Source organism: Pteropus vampyrus, unplaced genomic scaffold, assembly GCF_000151845.1.
Source record: "Pteropus vampyrus isolate Shadow unplaced genomic scaffold, Pvam_2.0 Scaffold165, whole genome shotgun sequence".
NCBI classification, from domain to species: Eukaryota; Metazoa; Chordata; class Mammalia; order Chiroptera; family Pteropodidae; genus Pteropus; species Pteropus vampyrus.
In genome coordinates this window covers 2,959,512-2,971,761 of record NW_011888946.1, presented here as the reverse complement: position 1 = coordinate 2,971,761, position 12,250 = coordinate 2,959,512, and the positions used below count along the sequence as shown (strand labels likewise).

At 33.3% G+C, this 12,250-nt stretch overlaps 1 protein-coding gene and 2 pseudogenes across 6 annotated transcripts in view; all 3 read left to right on the top strand.

Annotated features, from left to right (window-relative positions):
• The window catches only part of JMJD1C (jumonji domain containing 1C), a 256,964-nt gene that overhangs the window by 28,232 nt on the left and 216,482 nt on the right, over window positions 1-12,250 (top strand). The window lies entirely within an intron of this gene.
• LOC105298824 overlaps window positions 8,999-12,250 on the top strand; it is a 43,726-nt pseudogene continuing 40,474 nt past the window's right edge.
• LOC111745792 lies at window positions 9,816-9,934 on the top strand (annotated as a pseudogene).

The window sequence follows — 12,250 nt, the reverse complement described above, 5'->3', positions numbered from 1 at the left end:
AATGCATGTAGTTAGCCTTAAGATTTTCATGAAAGTTAGCTTAAGAGATGTTTTATAGCATTTTAAGAAGACCTTTTTTTCCCCCCTAGATCTTCAGAGCCTGAGTATTTCTCTTTTGGTATTTAGTTTTTTAAAGTTCTGAAAGCTGTAGCTAGCTTCAAGCCAAACTCGCATCTGATCTTTTAAAGTTTTTGTACCTTTTATCTCATAATTTGTTTCCCTTCATTGCCAATTCTTTTTTTTTTCTTTTTAAGTTTATTGGGGTAACATTGGTTAATACAATTATATAATTTTCAGGTGTACATTATCATTTGACATCTGTATATTCTGTTGTGTGTTTACCACCCAAAGCCCAGTTTCTTTCAGCTACCATATATTTGGTCCCCTTTACCCACTTCTCCCTCCCCCCGACCCCCCTATAATTGACCCCCTTACCCTGTCTACCTCCCCTCTCCTCCCTCCCACCCCACTAGTAACCACTACTCTATAATCCTCTGGTAACCACTAGTCGTCTGTAGTTCATGTCCATGAGTCTGTTTGTTTGTCCCGCTCATTTGTTGCTTTTAGGTTTATATTCCACATAAAAGTGATAATGTGATTGTCAACTTTTTCTATTTGGCTTAATGCCAATTTTTATCCTAGGTTTTGGGGATGTGTAGATGTCTCCTATTTTCGGAGAGTTTAGAGGCAATCTTAGAGATTGAGTTTGCTTCATTTAGTCAGAGTTTCAGATAAAAGTGGTTAAAATAGGTACTTAGTTTTCAGTTTTTCTTGTCAGAAAAACAAGCCTAGAAGTAGACACTTAAGGATAATAGGATTATTCCCTTGATCTTTCCTTCACAGTCAGTACAACACAGCTGATCCTTTTGCCTCCCTCAGTTCAGCTCTAAAACAGGAAGGAAAGGAAAGCAGAAAAGGGCAGAAAGGCTCATATCATTTGAGTTTGCCCTAAGGATCTTTCTAAGAAACATCATCTCAGGTCGCTTCAAATCCTACACACCTGCATCTTATTTTCCAGAACTGTTTCACATTGCTATCTGCCAAAAGGCTGGGAAATTTAGGATAGGTTATTATTGGCTCTAACAAAATCAGTATTATTTTGGTAAGCAAGCAAGTTTAGATTGATATTGGATATACAACTTGAAGTTCATGCCTCAGAAACCACCATATTTCAGGATCCTCTTACAACCATAGGTTGTACCTTCTTATTTTTCATAATGGTGCCACTTCTGAAACCATAAACTATAATATGTCATTCTTTGGTATTTCAGTTCATTAATCTTACCCCTGTTCCTGCTTTTTTAATTCTCTTCTTCAATAATTAATTTGGTCTTTTTGAATGAGATGTATATTTGTAAATCAATATATAATTTACCTGACCATAATCTTTTGTGATTCATGTTCTGTCATTTTTTTCTTTCACAAGCCAATATATATACTCGATTTTAAAGTATATAATTTCTGAATTTGTTTGCTTTTCCTCACTATGCACATTGGTTTTGTTATCATTTGACTAATAGAGGCTTTATGCCCTTATCATATTTTCAAAGTCAGGGTAGAACCACTCTTTAAAAGAAATAATAGTTTTATTGAGATACCATACACATAAAATTCACTCTTTTACCGTGCACAATTCAGGTGTTCTTAATGTATCACAGAGTTGTGTAATCATGAGCATGATCTAATTTTAGAACACTTTAATCGGCCTGCCAAAGAAACCTCATACCTGTTAGCAGCTGCTTCCCATTCTCTCCTATCTCTTCCTCATCCCGAGCCCCTGGCAACCACTTATCTACTTTCTGTCTGTATGAATCTGTCTATTCTGGACATTTCATATACACAAAACCATATAATGTGGCCTTTGTATCTGTTTTCTTTCATTTAGAATAATGTTCTCAAGATTTACTCATGTCGTAGCATGTTATTAGTACACATATTTTTAACCGGATCATGGTTCGCAAATACTTTCTCCTATTTTGTTACCTTTTCACTTTGTTGATCGTATCCTTTGAAATATAAAAGTTTTTAGTTTTGATGAAGTCCAGTTTATTTTTTCTTAGGTTGGGCTTTTTGGTGTCACATATAACAAACCATTGACTAATCTGAGGTCATAAAGATTTTCTCCTTTTTCTTCTAAGAATTTTTATAGTTTTTTATGTCTTACATTTAGATCTCTGACTTATTCATTTACAGTTAATTTTTGTATATGGTGTGAGGTAAAAATCTGACTGCATTTTTTTTTTGTGTAGGGAAATCCATTTGTCCCAGCTCTGTTTTGTTGAAGACTATTTTGCGCATTGAATTGTCTTGGGACCACAACTTATTTCTTTTAAAACCAACTTCGGAAGTAGTTGTATATCAAGAAACATGATTTGTATTCTTAGTATTGAATCTGGATATTTAGGAGTGGGATGAGGTTTTTTAGTCCTGAGGTAGGATGTTGTTTATTTGTTTATTTTTAACGATTAGCAAGTAACTCTCAATAGGAGCTCTAAATATGTTTGTTGAATGTATGCATGGCCTCACTGAGAGGAAATTGAGAATGAGTGAATTTGAATCCCGTTGAAACAGTCACTGGAAATCCTAGAGTCATAGATGATATTTTTAATTTAGTAATAAAATGCTATAATAATAAAGAAAGAGTCACCGTGATCAAGAAAGATATTCTCTTTTGTGGTTTTTTCCTTGTAATTGTGTTGTGTAATCATACTAATTTGTGATTCCAGGGTGCCACTTTCTCAACTGGTGGACACTCTAGAACAAGACCCTAGCTCACAACGATTTCCTGGCATGCAGCTTTAAATTTTGTCTCGGAACAGAAAGCCTCTGTGTCGATTATTAATATGGCTCACCAAATATTTTTTGTTCTCATTGTTCTAGGCACATAACAACATTGTATGCCCTTGTCTTCTTGTGTTACTTGGGGCTGTGTGACATTCTGGCAGTGAATGAGTTGTGAGAAAAAATGATGTATGAAAGAAAACAAGTATATTTTTTCCTATCCTTGGGTCATAACTGGTAACATGTTGAGATGATGCATGAAAGAAACCAAGTGTATTTTTTCTAATCCTTGGGTCATGACTGGTAACATTTTGAGATGATGCTTGTTCTAGAGCCCCTAAATAAGAAAGATGAACAGCATCCTCCAGGGAATGAACAAGAAGTAAATTTTATTTCAAGCTACAGAGGTTTTGCAGTTGTTTATTACAGCTTCATAACCTAGCCTATCCTGACTAATAAAGATTCTTTCTTCCTCTTAGATTCTGAAGTTCAAATATGGAGAATATAATAATTACTGTTTTCGAAGTACTTAGATAAGAGCCAAAGATAAAGGAAAGTTTTAAGATGTATGGTAGTCAACAATGCACGTTTTTGAGTTTTAGCTTCTTGCCCTCCGTTTCCTTTTCTCTTCTCTTGATTGCTTTTAATTTCCTTTCATGTTTTGTTTCCAGAGTAACTGAGATAATCATGACCAGTTGTAACTTTAAGTAGAGAATTGTTTCATTTCAACAGGAGTCTCTACTTAACAGCCATTGAAAGTTTCTGGTCTATTCCAAAACCTTGCCTTTGTAGAGGAAAAATTTAGTTCTTACTTCATTAGGAATTTTAAAGACTAGAACTTTAAAAATATTCAGTTGATTTCTTTGACATGTGATACATTGTTCTTTTTGATGACCAGAGAATACTTTGTAATAAATTAGTCTTTTGCAATCTATATGAAATTATTTGTGTCATTTATTTAGTTGAACATTTTATCAATAGTAATGCAGATTAGGAAATAAAATTTTTGTTGCTCTACTAGAATTTTGTAATTATTGAAATCATAGTTACAGAGGAATATTTTTAGTAGGTAAAAAATATACATTTGCATATGGAGATTGCCCCCAATAAGTGATAGTTTCTTTATTATGAAAAAAATGTTTTAATGTTTTCAAGGTGACTTTTTATCATTTTTTCCTCCCGAGTATGAGTTCCTTTAAAAATCTGTTTGTTAAGCAGTTGGCAAGCTCTCTTAATATGTTTTAAAAACTTATCAATGAGAAATACTATTTCATATGTGGCTGGTGTTACTCATATACATAGTAAACTGTATTATTAAGCATGTTGCTTATTTTTAACCTTGATGTTTTAAAGTTATTTTTAAATCTCTGCACTTTCAGAAGACTAATAGAAACAAAGGGCGTATTAAAATACCTCAGATTTGTAGTTATGTATTGGATAATAAAGCATAACTTTTTTAAGACTGTGCCAGTTCAGAATTGGGGATAAAGCCATACATTGTTAATTTCTAATGTTTTTATTTTTTGGAAAAAATTTTTTCTTAAATTCTCAGAATAAGGCTTTAAAACTAGTGGGAAAAAGAAAAAAACATTAACGTTATATAACCTTTTAATTTTTTTCTTGTGAATTGAGATTTTATTTTTAAGTTTAGTAATCTGTAGCTAATATTTGTGTATTGGGAATGATTTCATTGTCTTTTTGTGCCTAATGTGTAGTATTATATTCTTATGTTTAAGAAGCTCTTAAATGCATTCCGTGTTACATCCTTATACTCTTACTGAAAAATAAAGAAAAACAGAAAAACAGTGTAGAAAAATATTGCCTTACAAGAATGTCTTAAAATTTATAAACTTAGGAGTTTTATTTCACCCCATTCGGACTTATGTCATAAAGCTTGACATTCAGCAGGGCTGTGTCCTTGGCCTTTGGATATCTATCCAATTTAAAAACACTCATAAAGCATAAATTTCATTTGAGGGGCATGTATTTGCAGAGTACATATATAACAAACCATTGTTTTTTCTTAAGAAACCCTAATAACTTTGCTTTTGTGATTTTTCAGCTCTGAAATGATAGCTCTAGATAATTCAAGATAATAGTTTTTATGTAACTGTAAAGGAAAAACTCAAATTTTTCCTTCCTGTGTAGAGAAAAAGCCAGTTCTTACTGTGTTTATTTCCTGTGCATCTCCTTTACTTTATGACACTTTTGGTCACCAAATGTGTGGAAATTTTTCCTTCTACGTGAAGAAATTCTCTGACACCAGCTGAATGTTCTACAATTTAACTCAATTATAACACTGTCTACCTGGAGTTAGTCCCATAAGAGTACTCTCTACTATACTTCAAATGCCAGTCACAAGTAGTTTGTCCCCAGGTCATTCACAACTTCTCTTCACCCCCTCCCCTCCTTCAGTTCAATTAATTTGCTAGAGCAGTTCACAGAACTCAGGGAAACATTCACTTACATTTACCAGTTTATTAAAGGATATGATATAGGATACAGGTGAACAGTCTGATGAAAAGATGTATAAGGCGAGGTCTGGGAAGGTCCTGAGCGCAGGAGCTTCTGACCCCATGGAATTGAGGTGCATCACCCTCTGGTGTGGATGTGTTTGCCAGCCTGGAAGCTCTTTGAACCCTGTACTAGGGGGATGTAGGTTTCTTCACATAGGCACGATCAATTATTAACTCCATTTCTAGCCCCTCTCCCTTATTTGGAAATGAGGGGTGGGGCTGAAAATTCCAAGCTTCTAATCATGGCTTGCTCTTTCTGTTCCCTAGCCGCCATCCAGGATCCTCCAGCATCCCACTCAGAGTCAGCTCAATAGAACAAAAAAATGCTCCTAGTGCTCTTATCATTTAGAAACTTACAGGGTATTAGGAGCTTTGTGTCAGGGACAGGATCAAAGATAAATTCTAGAGCAGGAGATGCTCCTCATGTTTTTATCATTTACAGAATTTCAAGGGTTTCAGAGCCCTGTGCCAGGAACCAGGGGCAGAGACCAATGTATATTTTCTATTATCTCAGTAACATAGAGATATTTGAGTAAACCACTTTAAAATGACATTGTTTTCATATAAAAGTTGTTTTATATGAAGAAATGTTATTCATTTCAAAAATGTACATGATCATATATCTGATAATGGTTTAGTATCCAGAATATATAAAGAATTCCTGAAGCTCACTCATAGAAGACAAACAGCCCAATTTAAAAGTATACAAAAGCCTTGACTAGACATTTCTCCAAAGAATGTATAGTAATAGTCAATAAGCACATGAAAAAAGTCTCAATATCTTTAGCCACTAGGGAGATATAAATCAAAACCATCGTTATATTAGTATGGGCAATTAGCAAGTGTTCATTCTTTTTAAATACTAAAATTTGTTGTAAATTTGTTGCACTGCCACTTCACACTCATTAGAATGTCTAACTTTTTAAACAACAGAAAACAACAGGTACAAGAAAAAAAAATAACAAGTGTTGGCAAAGATGTGGAAAAATGGGAACCATCATACATTGTTGGGGGGAATGTAAAATGGTGTAGCCACTGTGGCAAACTGGTAGTTCCTCAAAAAGCTAAACAATAGAATTACCTTATGACTCAGCAGTTCCACTCCTAGGGTATATAACCCAAATAATTGAATGCTCAGACTTAAACAGATACTGATATGCCAGTCTTCATTACAGCATTATTCACAATAGCTGTAAGGCAGAAACAACCTAAATGTCAAAAAAAAAGATAGATGAATAAATAAAATGTGGTATATACATGTAATGAAATATTTATTCAGCCATGAGAGTAATGACATTCTCATACATGCTATATAGCATGGATGAACCTTAAAATACTATGCTAAGTGAAATAAGCCAGACAATTATATGACATATTTAGAATAGGCAAATTTATAGAAACAAAAAGTGCATTAGAAGTTGCTAGGTCCTGAGAGGAGAGGAGAATGGAAGTTATTGCTTAATTAATAAAGAGTTACGGTTTGTTATGATGAAGTTTTGAAAACAGATAGTAATGATGGTTGCACACCAGTGTGAAAGTAACTACTGGCACTGGATTGTACACTTTGAAATGGCTAAAATGATAAAATTTGTCTTGTACATATCTTATTAGTAAAAAAATGAACATGAATACCTTTTCATTAAACTGCCCCCACTTTTGTATGAAATATCAAAATTTTATATTCTCCCTTTGACTATTATCTATGACCATGACTTCAGTTACATTCCCAGATTCCACCTATTTCTTTTAATGGTAATCACATTTAGGAGGCATATCATTGTCTTAACTACTCACTCTGTGGTTTGGGAGTCGGGTACAACATTTAATCTTATTTGATTAGGTCACCTGGAGAAAAATGCATGGACTTTAGAATTGAAAAGATCTTCCAGATAGAGGAACTGTTGCAAGAATAGTGTGAGAAGGGTAAAATAAATCTATCAGTCGTTATATTAGTATGGGCAATTAGCAAGTGTTCATTCTTTTTAAATACTAAAATTTGTTGTAAAACATTTTTATAAAAGAGCTTCTTCCTCCTCTGTGATCTCCAAAATTTCATTGCATTTTTTATTTTGACACTTGTCACCTATTTTTAGAATTTTTTAAAATGTGGAACATAATTATATTGATCTGTGAAGGTTGCCATAACAAAACACCATAGACAGACTGATGGTATAAACAACAGGAATATATTTTCTCATGGTTCCAGAGGCTAGAAGTCCATGATCAAGATGCCATTAGGGTTGGTTTCTAGTATAGGCTTTCTTCTTAGATTGCAGATGTATGCCTTCTTGCTGGTCCTCATATGACCTTTGCTTTGTGCTTGCAGTTGGTGGGTGGGTGTCTACCTTTTTTCCCCGTTGGTCTCACCAGAGGTTTATCAGTTTCACTAATCTTTTAAAAAATGTGTTTTAGTTTTGTCAGTCTTCTTTATGACATGTTTGTACTTTATTAATTTCTACTCTCATCTTTATTTTCCTTCTACTTTCATAGAATTTGTCTATTTTGCAGGTTTTGTTTCTAATTTCTTGAGGTAGATTCTTAGCTCATTATGTCCTAGCCTTTTATTTTTTAATATATGCATTTAAACCTTTAAATTTTCCTCTTAGTAGTTCTTTAGCTGTATTCTGCAAATTTTGATATGTTGTACATTTATTGGCATTTGGTTTTACAGGAATTCTTGTAAATAATTTTTGTTTGTTGATTCCACTCATTTTTCTTAATGTTAACTTATCTTATGCGCTTGGTTATCTTTGCGTGCTGGGCTCTTTATTTGAAAAATTAGTTGTAGAATAACTTAAAAGCCTAGAATAGTATTCTTTTTTCGTAGAGGATTTGTATTTGATTCATCCAGATGTCTGGTGACAGGAGTAGTACGGTAACTATAATTCTAAGTGTGATTTGAGATTTTTCTGAGCCACCTTGGTTACTCAGAGCTGGGCTTCAGGCCATAAAATAGGTGATTTAATTCTGAGTCACACTTGCTTCTAGAACAGGAGTCCCCAGGCCCTGGATCGCTGCCTGATATCTGTAAGTAGCCTGTTAGGAACTGGGCCGCTCAGCAAGAGGTGAGTGGTGGGTGAGCCAACAAAGCTTCATTTGTATTTGCAGCTACTCCCCAGCGCTAGCATCACTGCCTCAGCTCCACCTCAGATCCTCAGGCATTAGATTCTCATACGAGCACCGATCCCTGGTGCCAAAAAGTTGGGGACCACTCTTCTAGGATATAGCCTTTCAGAGTCTTAACCAATTAGTGGGGTTTGCAGTCCTTACTTTTGTTGGGCCCCAGATTTGAACTTTCTTAGAATTAGCCTGGGGAGACCATCAAGTAAGAATATTGATTGACCTTTCAACATCAAGGGCAAAATAGCTGATAGTGTTTGTTTATCTCAAGCTTTCTAAAAAAAATCTCTTCAGGTTCTTGGCTCAATAATTCCTTTCTTGTTAGCCCTTAGCTTTAAAAAAATCAAACTTAAAATATACTGTATCTAGATTTTTAATTGTCACAGGGATGGTGATGGTGATATGAATTATACAGGAACTAGAAACTCCTGTATGGTATTTTGATTACAAGTGTTCCTTGACTGTCATTGTAAATTTAAAATGCCAGAAGTCGAAAATGCCTACTGAACATAATAGCTTAGCTTACCTTAAACATGCTCAAAACACTTACATTCGCCTATTGGGCAAAATCATCTAACACAATGACTACACTGTTGGTGGTTTACCCTCGTGATCACGTGGCCGGAAGGGAGCTGCTACATTCTGTCGCTGCCAAGCATGAAAGAGTATGGAACTGCATATCACTAAGCCCAGGAAAAGATCAAAACTCAAAGTAATTTGCTTTTTTTTTTTTTTTTTAATCCCATGTATGAGTGAATCATGTGGTTTTTGTCCTTTCCCATGTGACTTATTTCATTTAGCATGATCTCAAAATCTATCCATGTTGTAGCAAATGGCAATATTTCATGTTTTTTATGGCTGAGTCGTACTTCATTCTATATATGTACCATATCTTTATCCAATCATTTGTCAAAGGATACATGAGTACTTCTCTTGTCTTGGCTGTTATAAATAATACTGTAATAACAGAAGGGTACATATATCTTTATGAGTAAGTGTTTTGAAAATTTTCGATACAAAGCCAGAAGAGGGATTGCTGGGTCTTATGGTAGCTCTTTTCTTAATTGAAAGATAAAAACTTGTCTGTATTACACAGGAAAATGGTGGGGTTCTTGCTTGACAATACCTGGCTTCTTTCAGCTGTTTTGAAAAGTATTGGATTGTTTAGGACCTAACTTTTCTTAACAATAGTCTCATTAGAAGTAAATTCTCAATTCTTCATTGTTTGGAAAGAAATAATTTACATGTATAATATGATGGAAGTTGCTTAGTATATGGCATAATCACAGATAGGATTTTATGATCTATTCATTTCCAAGTAGCTTTAACATATTTTTAAATGACAATTCCTATGTTACAAGAAAATGTTGACATTAAGCTTTTTAAAAAAAAGCTTTGCAGTATGGCCATGCTACCCTGAACAAGCCCGATCTTGTCTGATCTCGGAAGCTAAGCAGAGTTGGGCCTGGTTAGTACTTGAATGGGAGACCACCTAGGAAGACCAGGTGTTGTAGGTGTTAAAAACAAAACAAAACAAAAAAACTGATTGTAAACTTGACAAGGTCCTTGCAGTTTGTAAAGTCAATCAAGGGTTGCCTTGCCTAAAGAATGAATGAATGAATGAATAGTTAAAAAAAAAGCTTTGCATAGTTACTTGATTACTTAAATTTTGCTCACTAATTTCTTGAAGATCTTGTAGCAAATTGATTTAGTGTAAGATTTAAAATTGTTCATAATTGGTAGGCTTATGTAAAATGGCACACTTTTATATTATCACTTGATTGCTACAATATTTATCAAAAATTTGGCAGAAGTTCCAGTATTTAGCACATAGGGGTGGCACTTGGAAAGGAAACGTACCATACCTAAAAAGTTAACTTTTAAATTTAGCTTTACTATTTTTCTCTTAAAAAATAGAAGACCCAATAAAATAGTACCTCATCTACATATGTACATTGAATGAAAAGGCTTCGTGTAATATTTAACTATAATCCTTTTGTAACCTGTTGTGTTTCATTACTTGTTTAAATAATTTATCAGGTTCCCAGAGTTTTAGAGTATGGAATGTATTCAAGATGATTTGGGTCAAAAAAAATTTTTAGATAGATGACATCAATCTCTATGAACTTAGAAAAATCTGAATGTTCCTATGACAATTTTAGTTGCAAAATGAATCACTCTCACTAAATTAATTCACACATTATAGTTTTCATACTTAAAAAATCATATCTGTACATATTCAAATTATCCTTAAATTTTCATTTGGACATACAGTACTTTTTTGGAATGTGAAATTAAAAAATAGGTTATGTATTTTTACCAAATAGAAGGTAGAGTTTTGTATATATGCCTTCTGAACATAAACATAATTTTAGATTAAAATGCAAATAGGATTTTATAATTGTTTTTTAAAAGTATGAATATTGTGATAAGAAAAGGCGAGACATTGCTACAATTTATTACAAATCTAAGGTTATGTGTCATTACTTGTATAAAATAGTCTTCTTTGTTCAGCTTCTTATAGCGCTAGGAGAATTGTGTAGTTTCATTGATTGGTTCCATGCAGTGGAAATCTGACCTTTAGCAGATGTTTGAGAAATTTCCAGCACAGCATGATCAGCCAACTAGACAGTTTTCCCCTTGTTATTTGACAGGCCTTCAGTGGTTTAGTAACATGCGAAAGAAATTTTAAACTATTTTTCATAATATCAAAAGCTTTCTAAAATATTAAGAACACATTGAAAAATATTGACAAAATGAGGTAGATTTTTTCCCTCAAATCATGGATTATAGTTCAGGTAATTTTAAAATGTTTACTTATTTAAAAAAAATTAAAATCCTGATTGTCAAGTGAATCATATTTTACTTTGTTATTTAAAACATGTCTACGAAATTGTCATTAAGGGTTGAAGTATGTTATTTTTTTTGCCTTGGTCTTATTTTTCCTTCTGCATGTTAAACATTGTAGCTATCTTTTATTGTAATATTCTTATTTAATTTTATATATTTTAGAAATAAAGACTTTTTGATAGAGATTAAATGTGTCACAGAGCAGTTATCCTATCTGGAATGCGTAGCTAAAAGCCAGGATGCTCTACAAATGGTAAAGCCTGTTCTCTGAAGGAAAGTATTTTTTAGAGGATGTGAGAGGTTCAGCTGTGTAGTCATGGGAGTTCAACATGAACACTCTAAGCTCTGTTTTCTTGAGTATACAGGAAGGGAGAGAAAGCGCCTTAATGTTTGAGAATCCAGTGATGAATTGATAGTACCAGCAGTTGTAAGACTGGATCTTTTCCTGCAGGTGCTGCTGTTCCATAAAGCATTGCAGTTGCTTTTACTGTGTCAGATGTGGAATTAAAAAAAAAAAGATTTTAAGGAAAGTTGAAGAAATATAATCTTATATAGTTTCATTTTATTTTTTATAGCAAGTATGTGTGCTATAAGTTTATATATTGAATTAATTCTGCTAAATAATTATGATTTGTAGTTAGTGTTGGTATTCACTTATATATCACCTTAAGGAAATAAAAAGGTATTTTTTTAAAGTCGTAGATTCAGTATTATGTGTTCCAAGAATGACTATGCTAAACCAAACTTTAAATATCAAACATTTATGCTATAGCTTTTCTTGACTCCACATGAACAAAACTAATGGCAAATCTCAATCGCACTACAGGTGAAAGCCAGATTAATATGTTTGTATATAAAAGCTTAAAGAAAACAATATAGATAATTATTTCTCCAGTAATGTTATCACATTATAGTAACCTCTCAGATAAAAACCACATATAAGGCTTTATTTATTTGTTTATATTTAATCTATTTTCTTTTTA